Here is a 15590-nt window from a genome sequence, read left to right on the forward strand (position 1 = left end):
CCAATTTTAAATTAATTTTAAATTATGTTCGATTTAAATAATCTAAGCTAAAAATGCAACAGATGAGATAAAAGACTTGGCAAATTAACAAATTAAATACAATGTAATGCTACTTTCAGAACCGGGTTGAATTGAACCTATATTGCACTGCCTTGACAAAGGCTCCCTGGTGAGCTGAAACGCATAGATCATACCAGTATCCGGCTTGTTTGGAAAGACACAGACACGAATAGCTCCCAGGACCGTCACGCTAGAACCGAGTTGACCGACTGAAGTACTGAGCGAAACGGTAGGAGCGTTAATCAGAGGAGGATCTGAAGTGTGCACACTTTGAAAAAACATTTGGAGTTTTCTAAAGTCCACTACCAACGGAATAGGAGTATAAGGTGGAATACAGGTGAGCGGATCGAATAAGACTGCCCTTATCACCGGAACACCGGGTAAGCGGAACTTGCCAATGACTGACAACCTGTGTAATTGGAAAGATCCTCACTAGTGAGTAAGAAGACTTTAAGTCCTAAGATCTGTTCCTATTCATAAAGGACCCTGTCGTTAAATTACAAGTACTTTTGAATGAATACTTATCTATATGAACACTGTTACCTAAAAGACTGTGCATAAAGGAACAAGACTAGTGTCTATTGATAGCCGCCAAGGCAGTGCAATATAGGTTCAATTGAACCCGGTTCTGAAAGTAGCGTTACATTGTATTTAATTTGTTAATGTGCCAAGTCTTTTTTCTCATCTGTTGCATTTTTAGCTTAGATTATTTAAATCGAACATAATTTAAAATTAATTTAAAATTGGTTTTTAAATTTAAATTGGTTCTGACACCGGTGTCGTAGCGAGTTTTATCTATACAGACAAATGGAATATTGAATGTAAGATTGATTGTATGTTGTAATAAAGAGAATTTTATATTTATTAATAGCCAGCAGCTGATTGCCTTATTGTAATTATTGTCCGAAATTTCATATATTATTTACATTTATATTTTTTATTTTTATATATATCATTTGTAATATACACAATATAATTAATTTGACCAGACAGCCTTGGGCGCCACCTCCAACCCCTGTTTAAGTATTCATTAAACTGAATTGTGGGTGTGGTGAGGGGTGTATTTATAGGCATTTTGAGGTTTGGGAAACTTTGTCCCTCCTGGTAGGATTGTATAACCCATACGTCACTAGCTCATGGACTCTTGCCAATATGAAATAAATGAATTTATCAGGTAAGTTCTAACATAAATTATGTTTTTTTGCTCATTTGTACTTTTCACAAAAGCTACTCCTAGGTGGTAACCGGGCCATAGAACAATCCATTTAACTGTTGTTTGTTCCTGGACTTCTCTTTCTGTATATATTTGTTTGCTGTTTGTTAATTGTCTATTCTTTGTTTACGTTTTTGTAATGAACTAGAACTGCTAGAGTATGCTAAAATGTTGCTCCTGCTAAAATATGTTGCTTCTGTGTGTAACTGGAATGGTTATAAATATAAATATATATTAAGTTATGTTATAACCCAACATGATGACTTGGTAGGCAATGATGTTTGATATTTTGCCACTTTGCCTTTAAAACTGTTATGTCTCGTATGGTGTTGGGCACTGACAGTTAGAAGCTGTTTTAGGATTGAAGTGGTTACCATGGCAATTAGGTTCATTGCTGATAAAGTGATCATGTTGTTGAATTGCATCCTACCTCGTTTTTTGCTGTATTGCATTCTGATAATAATCTATATATGTGACATGAGGCTTGCAATAATGTAGTATATGACTCTGATCTCATGATATGTACTTTGTTTTTAACAGCCGAAATCCTGCGTTGCCCGGGGTGATAGCGTCATTTATGGGGTGACGCCTGTTAATGTTTGGGTAATTTTTCCACATATGTCTGTCTGAGGAAGGGGGTAAAACCCTGAAAACGTTCACAAATAAACGGTGTATTGGTTAAAGTCACGGTAAGTGCACTTTGCTTTAAAATTATCTGAATATTTGTTGCACCCCAGGCAGAACATTCTGTTTACTGGAGTGCTAACCTGCTGGGTCAGTCTATACACAGATACATATATAGAATTATATTTACAATATAATTAACATTGTCCTGTATGTGAAGAACATCGGAACATGACATATTTACAATAAATACACAGTGAAACACTATTAAATATTATTAAAGAATTATTATTTAGACACATATATATTATAGTTCTTTGTAGTCAAATACATGGCGATATACCATATATCTTTTAACCTTTATAAAATGTTTTAATATTTATTTGAATAATTTTTATTAGTGTATATATATGAGTGTAATTGTATATGTTAATGTATTTATGTTGTGCTTGGTGCAACTTTTTTTATCCCTAACCCTTTACGTGAGATCTTCAGTTGCGATAACAAAGCATAAGCATTTACTTTCAACTTGTAATACGCACAAATAAACGCACCTGCAATATTATTAAAAATACATAGGAATAAGTTAGTTGTAAAATTTTCTACTGGAAGCAACCTAAAAGAAATTAAAGATCTTTATGCTTCTCAATACTTATAATAAATTAGTAAATAACATATTTAGACATGATTTTGAAGCAGAACATATTTTAGTCAATGTCACACATTACAAAGAATATTTAGATCTAATTCAGAGCCAACATTTCCCCAAAATTGAATTTCTTTGTTATTCCTGCTATGGACTTCTCTAAAATGTTTATAAAGGACAGATTCAGTATTTCCCTTTTCCATTTGCTAAATATGTTCTCTTATTCTTTCTTTAAGTTGTCTGCTGGTTTGGCTTAAATATTGTAGATGACAGGAACATTGTGATAGATATATAATGTTCTTATCAGAACATTGTATGATGCCCCTAATTTTAAAATTCTAGTCTAGTTACCAATTAACATTTTTGTTTTTTTCACTAAATCTACAAGATTTGTAATCAAAGCACAGGAAGAAGCCTTCTAATTCCTCACCCTCAAATTATTATTTTTTTGTGTTTATGTTGCTGCTTAAATTTGCTTGGAGGCAAAATATTTTTAAAAATGTTTGCTTTTCTGAAAATAAACTTAGGATTTGGGTCTACTAATTCCCCTAATATTGGATATTCTTTTACTAAGTGCCAATGTTTTGATATTATATTTTTGATAACTTTATGATCTTCACTAAATACTGTGATAAAGGGGACATTCAATTAATTTAAGTCGTTCCTTGCCCTAGATTTTTATTGTTTGGTTTTGAATCTTTAAGGAGATTACACCTGCCTATATAACATACCCCCTGATTAGTGTTTTTTACCTCTTCCATATTATAACTCTTTCTGGAAATTTATTTTCAATGGCATGTTATAATCTTTAATGTCTGTACACTTCCGTTTTAGTCTTAAAAACTGCCCTTTGGGTATATTTTCCATCCACTTTGCCCGATGGCAGCTGCCTGAAAAATGAAGACCTCATTATTTAGCTGCTAACTAAACATTAGTTTTTTCAGAATAAATTTGTTGCTGGGTTTTTCCTTAGATAAGCCAGAGCCCTCATAAATAGTTTGTAAGATCCACAAGAGAAAATGTTATGGCTTATGATAAGTTTATTGCCCCAACCTGTCAGCACAGAGAGTGATAGGATGTGTTGCCTCTATCCAGGCACTAAACTGAGGTCATTGACAGGACAACCAGCCTTCCAAATAAGGGCTCCATGTACTAAGCAGTCAGCGAGCTACCCGCAACAAATCTCGCGTCAAAACTCGCAAACTGATATGTACCAAGCCGTCAACTATGTTAAAACTTGCATCTTTAAAATTGCGAGCGTACTTATCCGCCAAACCTCGCTACCTCTCCATTTTTCACTGTAATTAGACACATTTGACCACCAACTTGCCAAAAACGAATGTACTAAAAAATCTATTTGTCCGCTCGCATCAATCTCCGCCCCCACCTCGTAATTTTTGCCTCGCCACCTTTTAGGTGGCGGGCAAGGTACAAAACAATAGGAAAGTCAATCTAGACGCCAGTCTAGACATATATAAAAGGCAGTAATATCAGCATTGTACTTACATTGTTCATTTCAGCAGCTATGGAGAGAATTCTGTATTTGTTTATTCTCCGTGTGATGCAAATCCGGGCTAGAAGACAGAATACTGGAAATGTCGCTAATCGTATGGTTAGAAGAAGGAGAGTTCGTGTCCCCCGTGTATTCCTTCCACGGGTTGGTTTGCACGGCCTTTCTGACCGAGAGATCATACAAAGATTCCGGCTTGATCGTGAATCCATATTACACCTGTATCGAGAGATTGAAGATCATTTGGAGCCGATGACAGCTCGTTCACAAGCTATTCCGGGACTTCTGAAACTATTAGCTGCATTGCATTTTATGGCAACAGGCTCCTTTCAGGCAGTTTCTAGCGTCATTATTGGAATGAGTCAATCTGCTTTTTCACGCCACTTATCCAAAGTCATTGGGGCTATGATGGTTATTTTTCATCGATATGTTTGTTTGCCATCTACCCCTGAAGAATGGCAATCTATGAAGTCAGATTTCTATAGGATGGCTGGGATGCCCAATGTCCTAGGTGCCATAGACTGTACCCATGTTGCTGTAAGACCACTTCAAGCTTGTGAGGAGATCTATAGGAATAGAAAGCATTTCCATTCCTTGAATGTCCAGATGGTCTGTGACCCCAACATGAGGATTATCAGTGTCCGTTCTAACTTTCCTGGCTCCTGTCATGATTCTTACATCTTAAGGCAGACTGGGTTATACCGGAAGTTCGAGGACGGAAATATGCCTGAAGGATGGCTTCTAGGTAAGCATAACTGGCGTCTAATTTGTCTCTCATTTCAATGTACAAAAATTGCGCCCAATTTGTTGACTGTAATCTGTATACTTTAAATTTGTATTGTATAGTTCTCAATCTTTATAATAATTCTTATATTAATATTTATATTTATTATATCTTCTATTAGGAGATGGAGGGTACTCATGTACAGAATGGCTGTTGACTCCCTATAACAACCCACAGACCAGAAGTCAAGTACGTTTCAATGAAGCTCACCGATCTACCAGGGGGGTTATTGAGAGGACTTTCGGTCTTTTGAAAATGCGGTTTTGATGTCTTGATCGTTCTGGTGGTGCTATGCAGTATGCACCAGAGAAAGTTGCAAAAATTATATTGGTTTGCTGCATACTGCTCAATATAGCAATTAAAAGAGGCTGTCCATTAGAAGATGAAGATCCAATAGATGCTGATGATTTACCAGAAGAAATATGTGTAGACCAAGCTAATAGGCGTGGTATGGCAACAAGGGACATGGTTTCAGAACAATATTTTGAAGATTAAAGTTTCGGTTGATCAATAAAAAACTTTCTTTATTAACTTGTCTTCTACTTTTTTTTAAGAATTAAGGTTATTAAAAATCACTCATGATAAACAGTTAAATACATAACAGTTGTTGCTCTTCAATTATCAAAGGTTTCAAATCAATAAAGTTTATGATCAAAGTTATTAGAGACAATATATTATAGGTAATACATTGTCTTTGTGACATCACACTAGTGTCTACAGCTGCTCTCACTCTTTTACATAATGTGATTAGTGTAATGTAATCCCTCTATAGCTGATGCTAATTCATTGTATTGTGTCATTGAATTGTAGCTGTAACAAGCGACAGTATATTCCAAAGTGCTTTATGTTATCAGATAGGATTTTTTAGTTAAAAAAGACTTGCTAATTTGCTTTGTTTTATTCTAACCTCAATTTTTAACAGCTACTAGGTTGTCCCATATTCCAATAAATACCTTAAGTGCTTACTCTAACACTTATTTTCTTATCCTTAATAATATCTTTTTCCATTCAAGATTTGTTAAAAGAATAGTGGCATATAGAAAATAATGGAAAATAAATTATTTTATTACAAAATTTCAATCTTTAAACATTATATATTAGCAATTGTAAACCAAAGTAAATTTTAATACATATAAACACATCTGAAACAAAGAAAATGTTTAGAAACAAAATAACAATTGCAAAACAAAATTAATTTTAATACATATCAACACATCTGAAACAAAGAAAATGTATAGAAACAAAATATCATTTGTAATAACTATAAACATCGATTAAATTTACAAACCTTCATAAAATACATTAATCTACATACAGTATACATTATATTTTTTTCAATTTTTCAGGGATACATATCTAGATCAATGCGCTAATGATTGACATAACGATTAATCACGTCATCGTCAAACATGTCGCGTCCTGAACCTTTTGGTGCTGGAGAATTGGTGATATTAGTTTATGCCATGGATAAATATTTCCCTAAACGGATTGGTGGTGTGAGGGGAGTGAGACAGGAATGCAGAGACAAAATTATATACGAGATGCTGAGAAGAATGCATCGTATTTAAAAAATTAAAAGAACAAGACGACAGTGTCTTAGAAAATATAGTGATTTGAAGAGAAGAGAACCAAAGTACTATAAATCTATTTGAAGATTGATGAGGACATGTAAGTTCCAAAATTATAAATGAAATTATTTTTTATAATATAAAATAAGGATGTTATTTTTGAACTGCGTCATCATTGACGAATCAAGGACAATATTATTTTCTGAGTGTTACTTTAACTATATTAGTATATACAATTGCAACAAGTTACAAAAGTAAGCATGCAGAACTGAGTTAGTAGATTAAAATTTAACTATATTACTATATACACTTAGGTTCGAAAAGTTAGCATACAAAACTGAGTTAGTATAGTAAAATATAACTATATTAGTATATACCATTGAAACATCTTATAAAAGTAAGCATGCAGAACTGAGTTAGTAGAATAAAATATAAATATATTACTATATACCATTGAAACATGTTAGAAAAGTAAGCATGCAGAACTGAATAAGTATAGTAAAATGTAATTGCCATTTTAACCAACTTTACAATGTACTCCTATCATCAAATTTATTTTCATTTTCTTTGTATCTTTTTTTGAAAAGCAATAATTTCAGTTTTGATGCAGGCACATTGTGTGTGAAAACATTATTGTGTTCTTCTTTTCTTATTGGTTGGTAAATACATGCACCAATAAAATTTACATTGTATAGAACAAAAAACGTAGATGGTTTTTTTTGTTTTCTAAAAAAAAAATATTAGAGAATGAAGCAAATTTAAAATTGAAGTGAATTATACATTTTTTTTAAATGGCATGTTCTATTACAATCCCAATTGAAGAAAAAAATGGTTCAGTGTCCAATTATTGTCATTGTAGTTTTAAGCATAATTTTTGAAAATAAAAAATTACTTGGATTAATTACATTTATTTTTTTCATTCAATTTTTTTTATAGATATGAAAAGTAGGAGAACAAAGTGTGAACAGCCACCACGCTACCTTAGGTCAATGTTGGTGCAAACACCCAGAAGTGAAGCTCTTTCTCCACCTTTGCCAATAACACTATTGGATATTGAATTATCTCCCAAACCCAGGGCCGCCATCAGGGGGTGACAGGGGTGACTCCTGTCAGGGGTCCTTTGGGCCAGGGGGGCCCCATGAGGCAAGAACTAAAAATTTTTTTTAATTTTGGCAGCCTACAGCAGAGTGCTAATTGAGCATGGGATATGTTATTACAAGGAATAAAGTATTAGCATTTGAGAGGATTTCTGAGTGTGCACTAAACCACTATGCACAGTGTGAGACAGACTTGGCGCTTTGTTTGTACAGTGTGTGCCTGAGTCAGACGCAGGTCACTTTCATTTGCAGAGGAGGTAGGACTTACTTAGCAAATGTTTTTTATTTCTTTGTGCAATTTCGGATTGCAACTTCAGTGTGGTAGTAGTTGTTTGGTGGGGCCAGGGGTCCATAAAAATAATTTTTTTTTTAGCAGCAGTGTGTTAATGATTACTTGACAATGCTGTAGAAATTCTATTTTTAAAACCATGCAGAAATGTTTCCTCCTCAATTCACAAATGGTTGGTGCCCTTTTGACAGATATGCATTTTATTTATTTATATATATATATATATATATATATTACATTCCAGTTTACTGCCCCTTTATGCAAGGACTTTCCAGATGCAAGGAGGCATTTTATCTAAGATTTTTACATCTGCATAAAATGTTATACTCTCAGACTTAGATTGCTCAGTGTTTGAAATGAGACAGGTTAACTTAAAACTGTTCAGTTTACACTACAGCTGACTTAATTTTTAAATATATACCAACAAGCCTATATCCTGCATTTAACCAGATCTAATGGTATGAGTACCACAGCTTATGGTTTCACCAAGACCATATAGAGTACAGCATTTTCAAAATCCATAAGTACAGATGACAGATCATGGGACCATTTGTACACTATATTTGAAGTGGTGCTCTTGGTTGGGGAAAATGGGGAAAAACAAACAGACATATGTCAATCTTTTAAAAGTACTTTTCTTCATCTAGCTATCTACCCAGATCATTAATGTACAATTTTGAATTCACAGAATTATTTTGTTTACACATTTACAAATATGATTCTTTAAAAAGTGATCTCTTAATTTCTGCAATTTTTTTTTATCATGCATGTCACACACTGTTGATTTAGGGGATGCAAGGTGCATAAATGTTTCCTCCTGTGAGTGTTTCTGTGGGTGTCTGTCTTTATGTTTTTGTACTTTGGTTTGTGTCTCTGAGTGTGTATGTATTTTTTTTTCTGTGGGTCTCTCTGTGAGGGTGGGTGTGTATGTCTTTGTGCATTTTCTGTGGATGTCTGTGATGGTGTGTGCATATGTCTTTGAGCTTTTTCTATGGGTGTCTCTGTGAGGGTGTGTGTGTGTGTATGTATGTATGTCTGTGTTTTCTGTGGATGTCTCTGTGAGGGTATGTGTTTTCTGTGGGTGTCTCTGTGAGGGTGTGTGCATATGTCTTTGAGCTTTTTCTATGGGTGTCTCTGTGAGGGTGTGTGTATGTTTGTCTTTGTGAATTTTCTCTGGATGCCTCTGTGAGGGTGGGTGTGTATGTCTGTGTTTTCTGTGGATGTCTCTGTGAGGGTGTGTGTTTTCTGTGGGTGTCTCTGTAAGGGTGTGTATATGTTTTTGTGTGTTTTCTGTGGATGTCTGTGTGTGTGTGTGTGTGTGTGTGTGCGTGTGTATGTCTGTGTGTTTTCTGAGGCTGTCTCTGTCGGTGTTTCCTTGGGTGTATGTGCAAGTTTGAGTTTGTGTGTGTGTCCATTGTCTGTTCCTTTTTAGGACATTTTGACCTTACTACTGATTATTCACATCTTTCTACAGACTTTGAGACTGAGACCTTTACGAAAGTCACCAATCCACCATTTAACCTTTAAATTATTGTTTAGGCAGTTCAGGGCCCTTCCTTTCAGCCACTGCATGCTGTTGTCATCATTTAGTTGGTATCTTCCTTTACAAAAGATACTTACTTGTCAGGTCAATGTAAACAAGTGCTGAGTGTCTGTGGGTGTCTGTGTCTGAGTGTGTTTGTGTGTTTCTTTGCGTGTCTGCTAGAGTGTCTATATGTGAATCCTTGTGTATGAGTGTGTTTGTTTGTTACTACCTTTACAACATTTCCAAGTTTAAATAGACACTTAAAGGGACAGTCAAGTCCAAAAAAACTTTCATGTTTCAAATAGGGCATGTCATTTTAAACAACTTTCCAATTTACTTTTATCACCAATTTTGCTTTGTTCTTTTGGTATTCTTAGTTGAAAGCTAGACCTAGGAAGGCTCATATGATAATTGCTAAGCCCTTGAAGGCCGCCTCTAATCACATGCTTTTGTATTTGCTTTTCACAGCAGGGGAGAGCTAGTTCAAGTAAACCCTATAGATAACATTGTGAGCACGCCCGTGAATTGTGGCAGACACTGCACTAATTGGCTAAAATAAAAGTCAATAGATAATAAATAAAATGTCATGTGATCAGGGGGCTGTCAGAAGATGTTTAGATACAAGTTAATCACAGAGGTAAAAAGTGTATTATTATAACTGTGTTGGTTATGCAAAACTGGGAAATGGGTAATAAAGGGGTTATCTATATTTTAAAACAACAAAAATTCTGTTGTTGACTGTCCCTTTAAGAATAAAGTGCATATACGTTTTAGTCACTTGGTCAAAAATTGCACGTGTCAAAGGGGGGCCCTGATCAATGGTTAAGTCAGGGGCCCCAAAATTTCTAGTGGCGGCCCTGCCCAAACCATATGAAGTTTTTCATAAAAACACAGACAGGTAATGACTTATTATTTAAGTTTTAAATAATATATTTTAGGTTTTGGATTTAATAGTATTCTATCTTTATCTTTGTAATTACGTTCATAGATATTACCTTGGAAGACATGGAAAATAGTATGGAAATGGAAGATTTTCAAAATCCTGATAGTGTGCCAATATTTGAAACCTTGAGTTATGATGATACTCAACCAAGGATATAAGTTTTAACAACAATGATGGTAGATAAAGGTATGTTTCATATTCAGTAATCTGAAATCTAAGAAAATCTAAGTTTTAACTAATACATATTGTATATTTCTAATAGGAGTTGGCTCAGATGAAAGTTTTAAAGGAGTGGACATAAGTGTAGAAGCCAATATAATAGATAACCTATATAACAGTGCATCAGGAGGTAATATTTGTGATTAAATAAACCATATTATACATTGCATATGTATATGTAAATGGAATTAAAATTTTCTTTTCCTTTATTTTTCTACAGATTTATCTTCAACATCAACTATTGAAACTGAAGACAAAAGTACTCAGAGTTCTCTTGAAGATCATGTTAAACAAAAAATTTAAAAAATTCGGGCAGCTTTGGGAATGTTAATGGAGCAAGTAGATTTTTTATACCGAAAATATGTTATTTGATTTAATTTTTTGTTTTGTCATGATGATTGTCAGAAAAATGACAAATAATTAATGAGAAAAACTTTTTTGTTGAAGAATCAATAGTGATTTTGAATTTATGTAAATAAACCTTTTTTTGGGCATAAAAAAATTTCTCTTTATTAAACAATAACATTTTTAACTTAAAGAGCACAAATAATAACTAATTAAAAAATATATATAGAAGAAAACAATTAACATAAAATAAAACTTTAGGGACTAAGGTGTTATAAATAATAAATTAAATGTTCACTGCAGAAGTGGCCTCTCTGGGTCTGTTGTACCCTCCCTTTCACTGACAATAGACAACAGAGATTGTAATGTCCTTTCAGTGATGGATAAAGCTCTGTTAATTTGCAGGTTTTTCTCTTCATCCATCCGCCTCTGCCACTGGAACATTTCTCTTTGCAGCTCTAATTTCTGCCTTTCAATGTCATTCCTTTGCATTTCCAGTTCAAAACATTTTTCTGACAGAGCTGCCCAGCGGTCAATATTAGTGTTAATAATATTTTGCATATCTCTGTGGTCCTCTCTGTATTGCCTTGCAAGGGTCAACATTTCCCTTAATCCCACATCGGCCAATAGTCCTTCTGCCGGTGTATTTTCAATATTTACAACACCTGTTTCCAGTGCAATTGGTTGTGCCTGAGTTTCAACAGTTTCCTCCAGGTTTTCCAGTGTGTGGATTTCATCAGGTTGTGCATCTCCACATTCATCAAGAATATCTGGAGTCTCGCTTCCTCCTGGTGGTTCATCTTGAATGGGATTTTCCACTATTGGCATGAGATTGATAGTGTCCAGTCAATCTCTGGAAAAGACGTCCCAAATCACCTATAAAAAAAAAAAAAAAAAAAAAAAAATTTTTTAGGCAATGTAACCATATATTCAAACGCTATTACATTCAGTTAAATTTCTATTAGTAAAATTATTAATTAAAATGTACTTTGCAATTAACTGGACACTGAACCAAAAATAATATTTTTTAGAATAAGATATATAGCATGGAATTTCAATCAACTTTCTAATGTAATACTATGATCAATTCTCAAAAAGAAAATAATGATAAAATTTAAACCCATTAGAAAGTTGCTTACAATTGCGTGCATACTCTACATGAATCCTCATTTAAAATAATTTGTACAGTGTCCCTTTCATGAAAATCTAAGATCATTGCTATTTGTCCTTCAAATTCCATTCCATCTGTAAAAGATCTCGAACTCGATTATGTCAATAATGACATTTCTTTCATGTAATTAGCAAGAGTCCATGAGCTCGTGACGTATGGGATATACATTCCTACCAGGAGGGGCAAAGTTTCCCAAACCTCAAAATGCCTATAAATACACCCCTCACCACACCCACAATTCAGTTTTACAAACTTTGCCTCCTATGGAGGTGGTGAAGTAAGTTTGTGCTAGATTCTACGTTGATATGCGCTCCGCAGCAAGTTGGAGCCCGGTTTTCCTCTCAGCGTGCAGTGAATGTCAGAGGGATGTGAGGAGAGTATTGCCTATTTGAATGCAGTGATCTCCTTCTACGGGGTCTATTTCATAGGTTCTCTGTTATCGGTCGTAGAGATTCATCTCTTACCTCCCTTTTCAGATCGACGATATACTCTTATTTATATACCATTACCTCTGCTGATTCTCGTTTCAGTACTGGTTTGGCTTTCTACAAAAACATGTAGATGAGTGTCCTGGGGTAAGTAAATCTTATTTTCTGTGACACTCTAAGCTATGGTTGGGCACTTTGTTTATAAAGTTCTAAATATATGTATTCAAACATTTATTTGCCTTGACTCAGAATGTTCAACATTCCTTATTTTCAGACAGTCAGTTTCATATTTGGGATAATGCATTTGAATTAATCATTTTTTCTTACCTTCAAAAATTTGACTCTTTTTTCCCTGTGGGCTGTTAGGCTCGCGGGGGCTGAAAATGCTTCATTGTTTTGTACAAGCTTTGGTTCGTATAAAACCTGTCATTAAGTCAATTTTTCCTCCTTGGAGTTTGAATTTGGTTCTGGGGGCTCTTCAAGCTCCTCCGTTTGAACCTATGCATTCATTGGACATTAAATTACTTTCTTGGAAAGTTTTGTTCCTTTTGGCAATCTCTTCTGCCAGAAGAGTTTCTGAATTATCTGCTCTTTCTTGTGAGTCTCCTTTTCTGATTTTTCATCAGGATAAGGCGGTGTTGCGAACTTCTTTTGATTTTTTACCTAAAGTTGTGAATTCCAACAACATTAGTAGAGAAATTGTGGTTCCTTCATTATGTCCTAATCCTAAGAATTCTAAGGAGAAATCGTTGCATTCTTTGGATGTTGTTAGAGCTTTGAAATATTATGTTGAAGCTACTAAGTCTTTCCGTAAGACTTCTAGTCTATTTGTTATCTTTTCCGGTTCTAGAAAAGGACAGAAAGCTTCTGCCATTTCTTTGGCATCTTGGTTGAAATCTTTAATTCATCTTGCCTATGTTGAGTCGGGTAAAACTCCGCCTCAGAGGATTACAGCTCATTCTACTAGGTCAGTTTCTACTTCCTGGGCGTTTAGGAATGAAGCTTCGATTGATCAGATTTGCAAAGCAGCAACTTGGTCCTCTTTGCATACTTTTACTAAATTCTACCATTTTGATGTATTTTCTTCTTCTGAAGCAGTTTTTGGTAGAAAAGTACTTTAGGCAGCGGTTTCAGTTTGAATCTTCTGCTTATGTTTTTCATTAAACTTTATTTTGGGTGTGGATTATTTTCAGCAGGAATTGGCTGTCTTTATTTTATCCCTCCCTCTCTAGTGACTCTTGTGTGGAAAGATCCACATCTTGGGTAATCATTATCCCATACGTCACTAGCTCATGGACTCTTGCTAATTACATGAAAGAAAACATAATTTATGTAAGAACTTACCTGATAAATTCATTTCTTTCATATTAGCAAGAGTCCATGAGGCCCGCCCTTTTTTTGTGGTGGTTATGATTTTTGTATAAAGCACAATTATTCCAATTCCTTATTTTATATGCTTTTGCACTTTTTTATCACCCCACTTCTTGGCTATTCGTTAAACTGAATTGTGGGTGTGGTGAGGGGTGTATTTATAGGCATTTTGAGGTTTGGGAAACTTTGCCCCTCCTGGTAGGAATGTATATCCCATACGTCACTAGCTCATGGACTCTTGCTAATATGAAAGAAATGAATTTATCAGGTAAGTTCTTACATAAATTATGTTTTTACTTTTTTTTTTACAAAAAAAAATTAAAAAATTTGATAGATAAGAGATAAAACACAGAACATTTAAATTATTGATTAAATTAGTAAATTACTTACCAGTTGCTCTGCCAACACCAGTTTCTGGAGTGCTGGTCCTTACATCAGGAAGTGTGTCCGCCGATGAAGTAGTGTGTGTAACATTAGATGTGGAGCGTATGAATTGGCCATGTGAAAAACTGGCCGAAGGTCTGGAAACAGCTGCACTGGGTGGTCTGGAAACAGCAGAAGATGAAGTAGAACAAGTGGGCCTTTCGTTGTTACTCCTCACAGGCTCTGCTTGTGTTGTTGGTGTTGCTTTAAAAAAAAAATTAAAAAAAAATTAATACTTTATTTTTATTGTTATTTCTAGTTTAAACTGAAAGCTACAAGTGTTAATAATAATATAATCAAGGCAGTGAATGAAGGCTCAATCATTAAAGGGACATGCCACCCACATTTTTTGTTTTATGATTTAGAAAGAAAATGCAATTATAAACATCTTTCTAATTTACTTATATTATCTAATTTGTTTTATTCTCTTGATAGTCTTTGATGAAAAGCATATCTAGATATGATCACTAGCTGCTGATTGGTTGCTGCACAAAGAAGCCTCATGTGATTGGCTCACCATGTGCATTGCTTTTTCTTCAACTAAGAATATCTAGAAAATGAAGTAAAATAAATAATGGAAGTAAATTGTAATGCTGTTTAACTTTCTATTCTCTATCTGAATCATGAAAGAAAGATTTTGGATTTAGTGGCCTTTTAAAGGGACATGAACAAATGAAATTTCCTTTCGAAATCTCATAACAAAATGCTGTTTCAAAAATATTTAATTGTATTATGTTTTTGGCTTCATTGGATTGATATACTTTGATGAAAAGCAAATCTATACAGGCAAAGTAAATGATCATTGGTTGATGCACATAGATGGGTCATATGACTGCGTCAACTATGTGGATAGCTATGTCTGAAAAAAGTATATGTTTAGAAAGCGGAGAACAATTATATATTCTAATTTTGAAAGATGTTAAAAATAATATTCTATACTCAAATAACGCTACATGGATGTCAATAGAGCAGAGATTTAAGAAGGCATGTGATCTGGGGTCAGTCTCATGATTATTGTCGAACATACCATGTTACACAACATCTATATTTTTGTAATAATTTCAAAATACATTATTTCTATTGTCATTATCTCTTTAAGGAGTTTCTATGCAATACTGGTTTGTAAATGAACACATGGGTGTTATCTTTAGGGATCACTATATTTATAATCAACAAATGTATATTTCCGTTATAGCTATAAAAAAAAGGCAGTATAACAACCCTATTATTGTACAATCCCTTATACATATATGCGACATAAATGATTACAGTATTTGGGGCCTAAATGGCCTATATGGATTCAGATACGGAAGCGTAAGAAGTCAGATCATGTTATTTTTAAGAAATATATATTGGAGACAATGAGCTATCATA

This window comes from Bombina bombina, chromosome 3 (genome assembly GCF_027579735.1).
Source record: "Bombina bombina isolate aBomBom1 chromosome 3, aBomBom1.pri, whole genome shotgun sequence".
In the NCBI taxonomy this organism is placed as follows: Eukaryota; Metazoa; Chordata; class Amphibia; order Anura; family Bombinatoridae; genus Bombina; species Bombina bombina.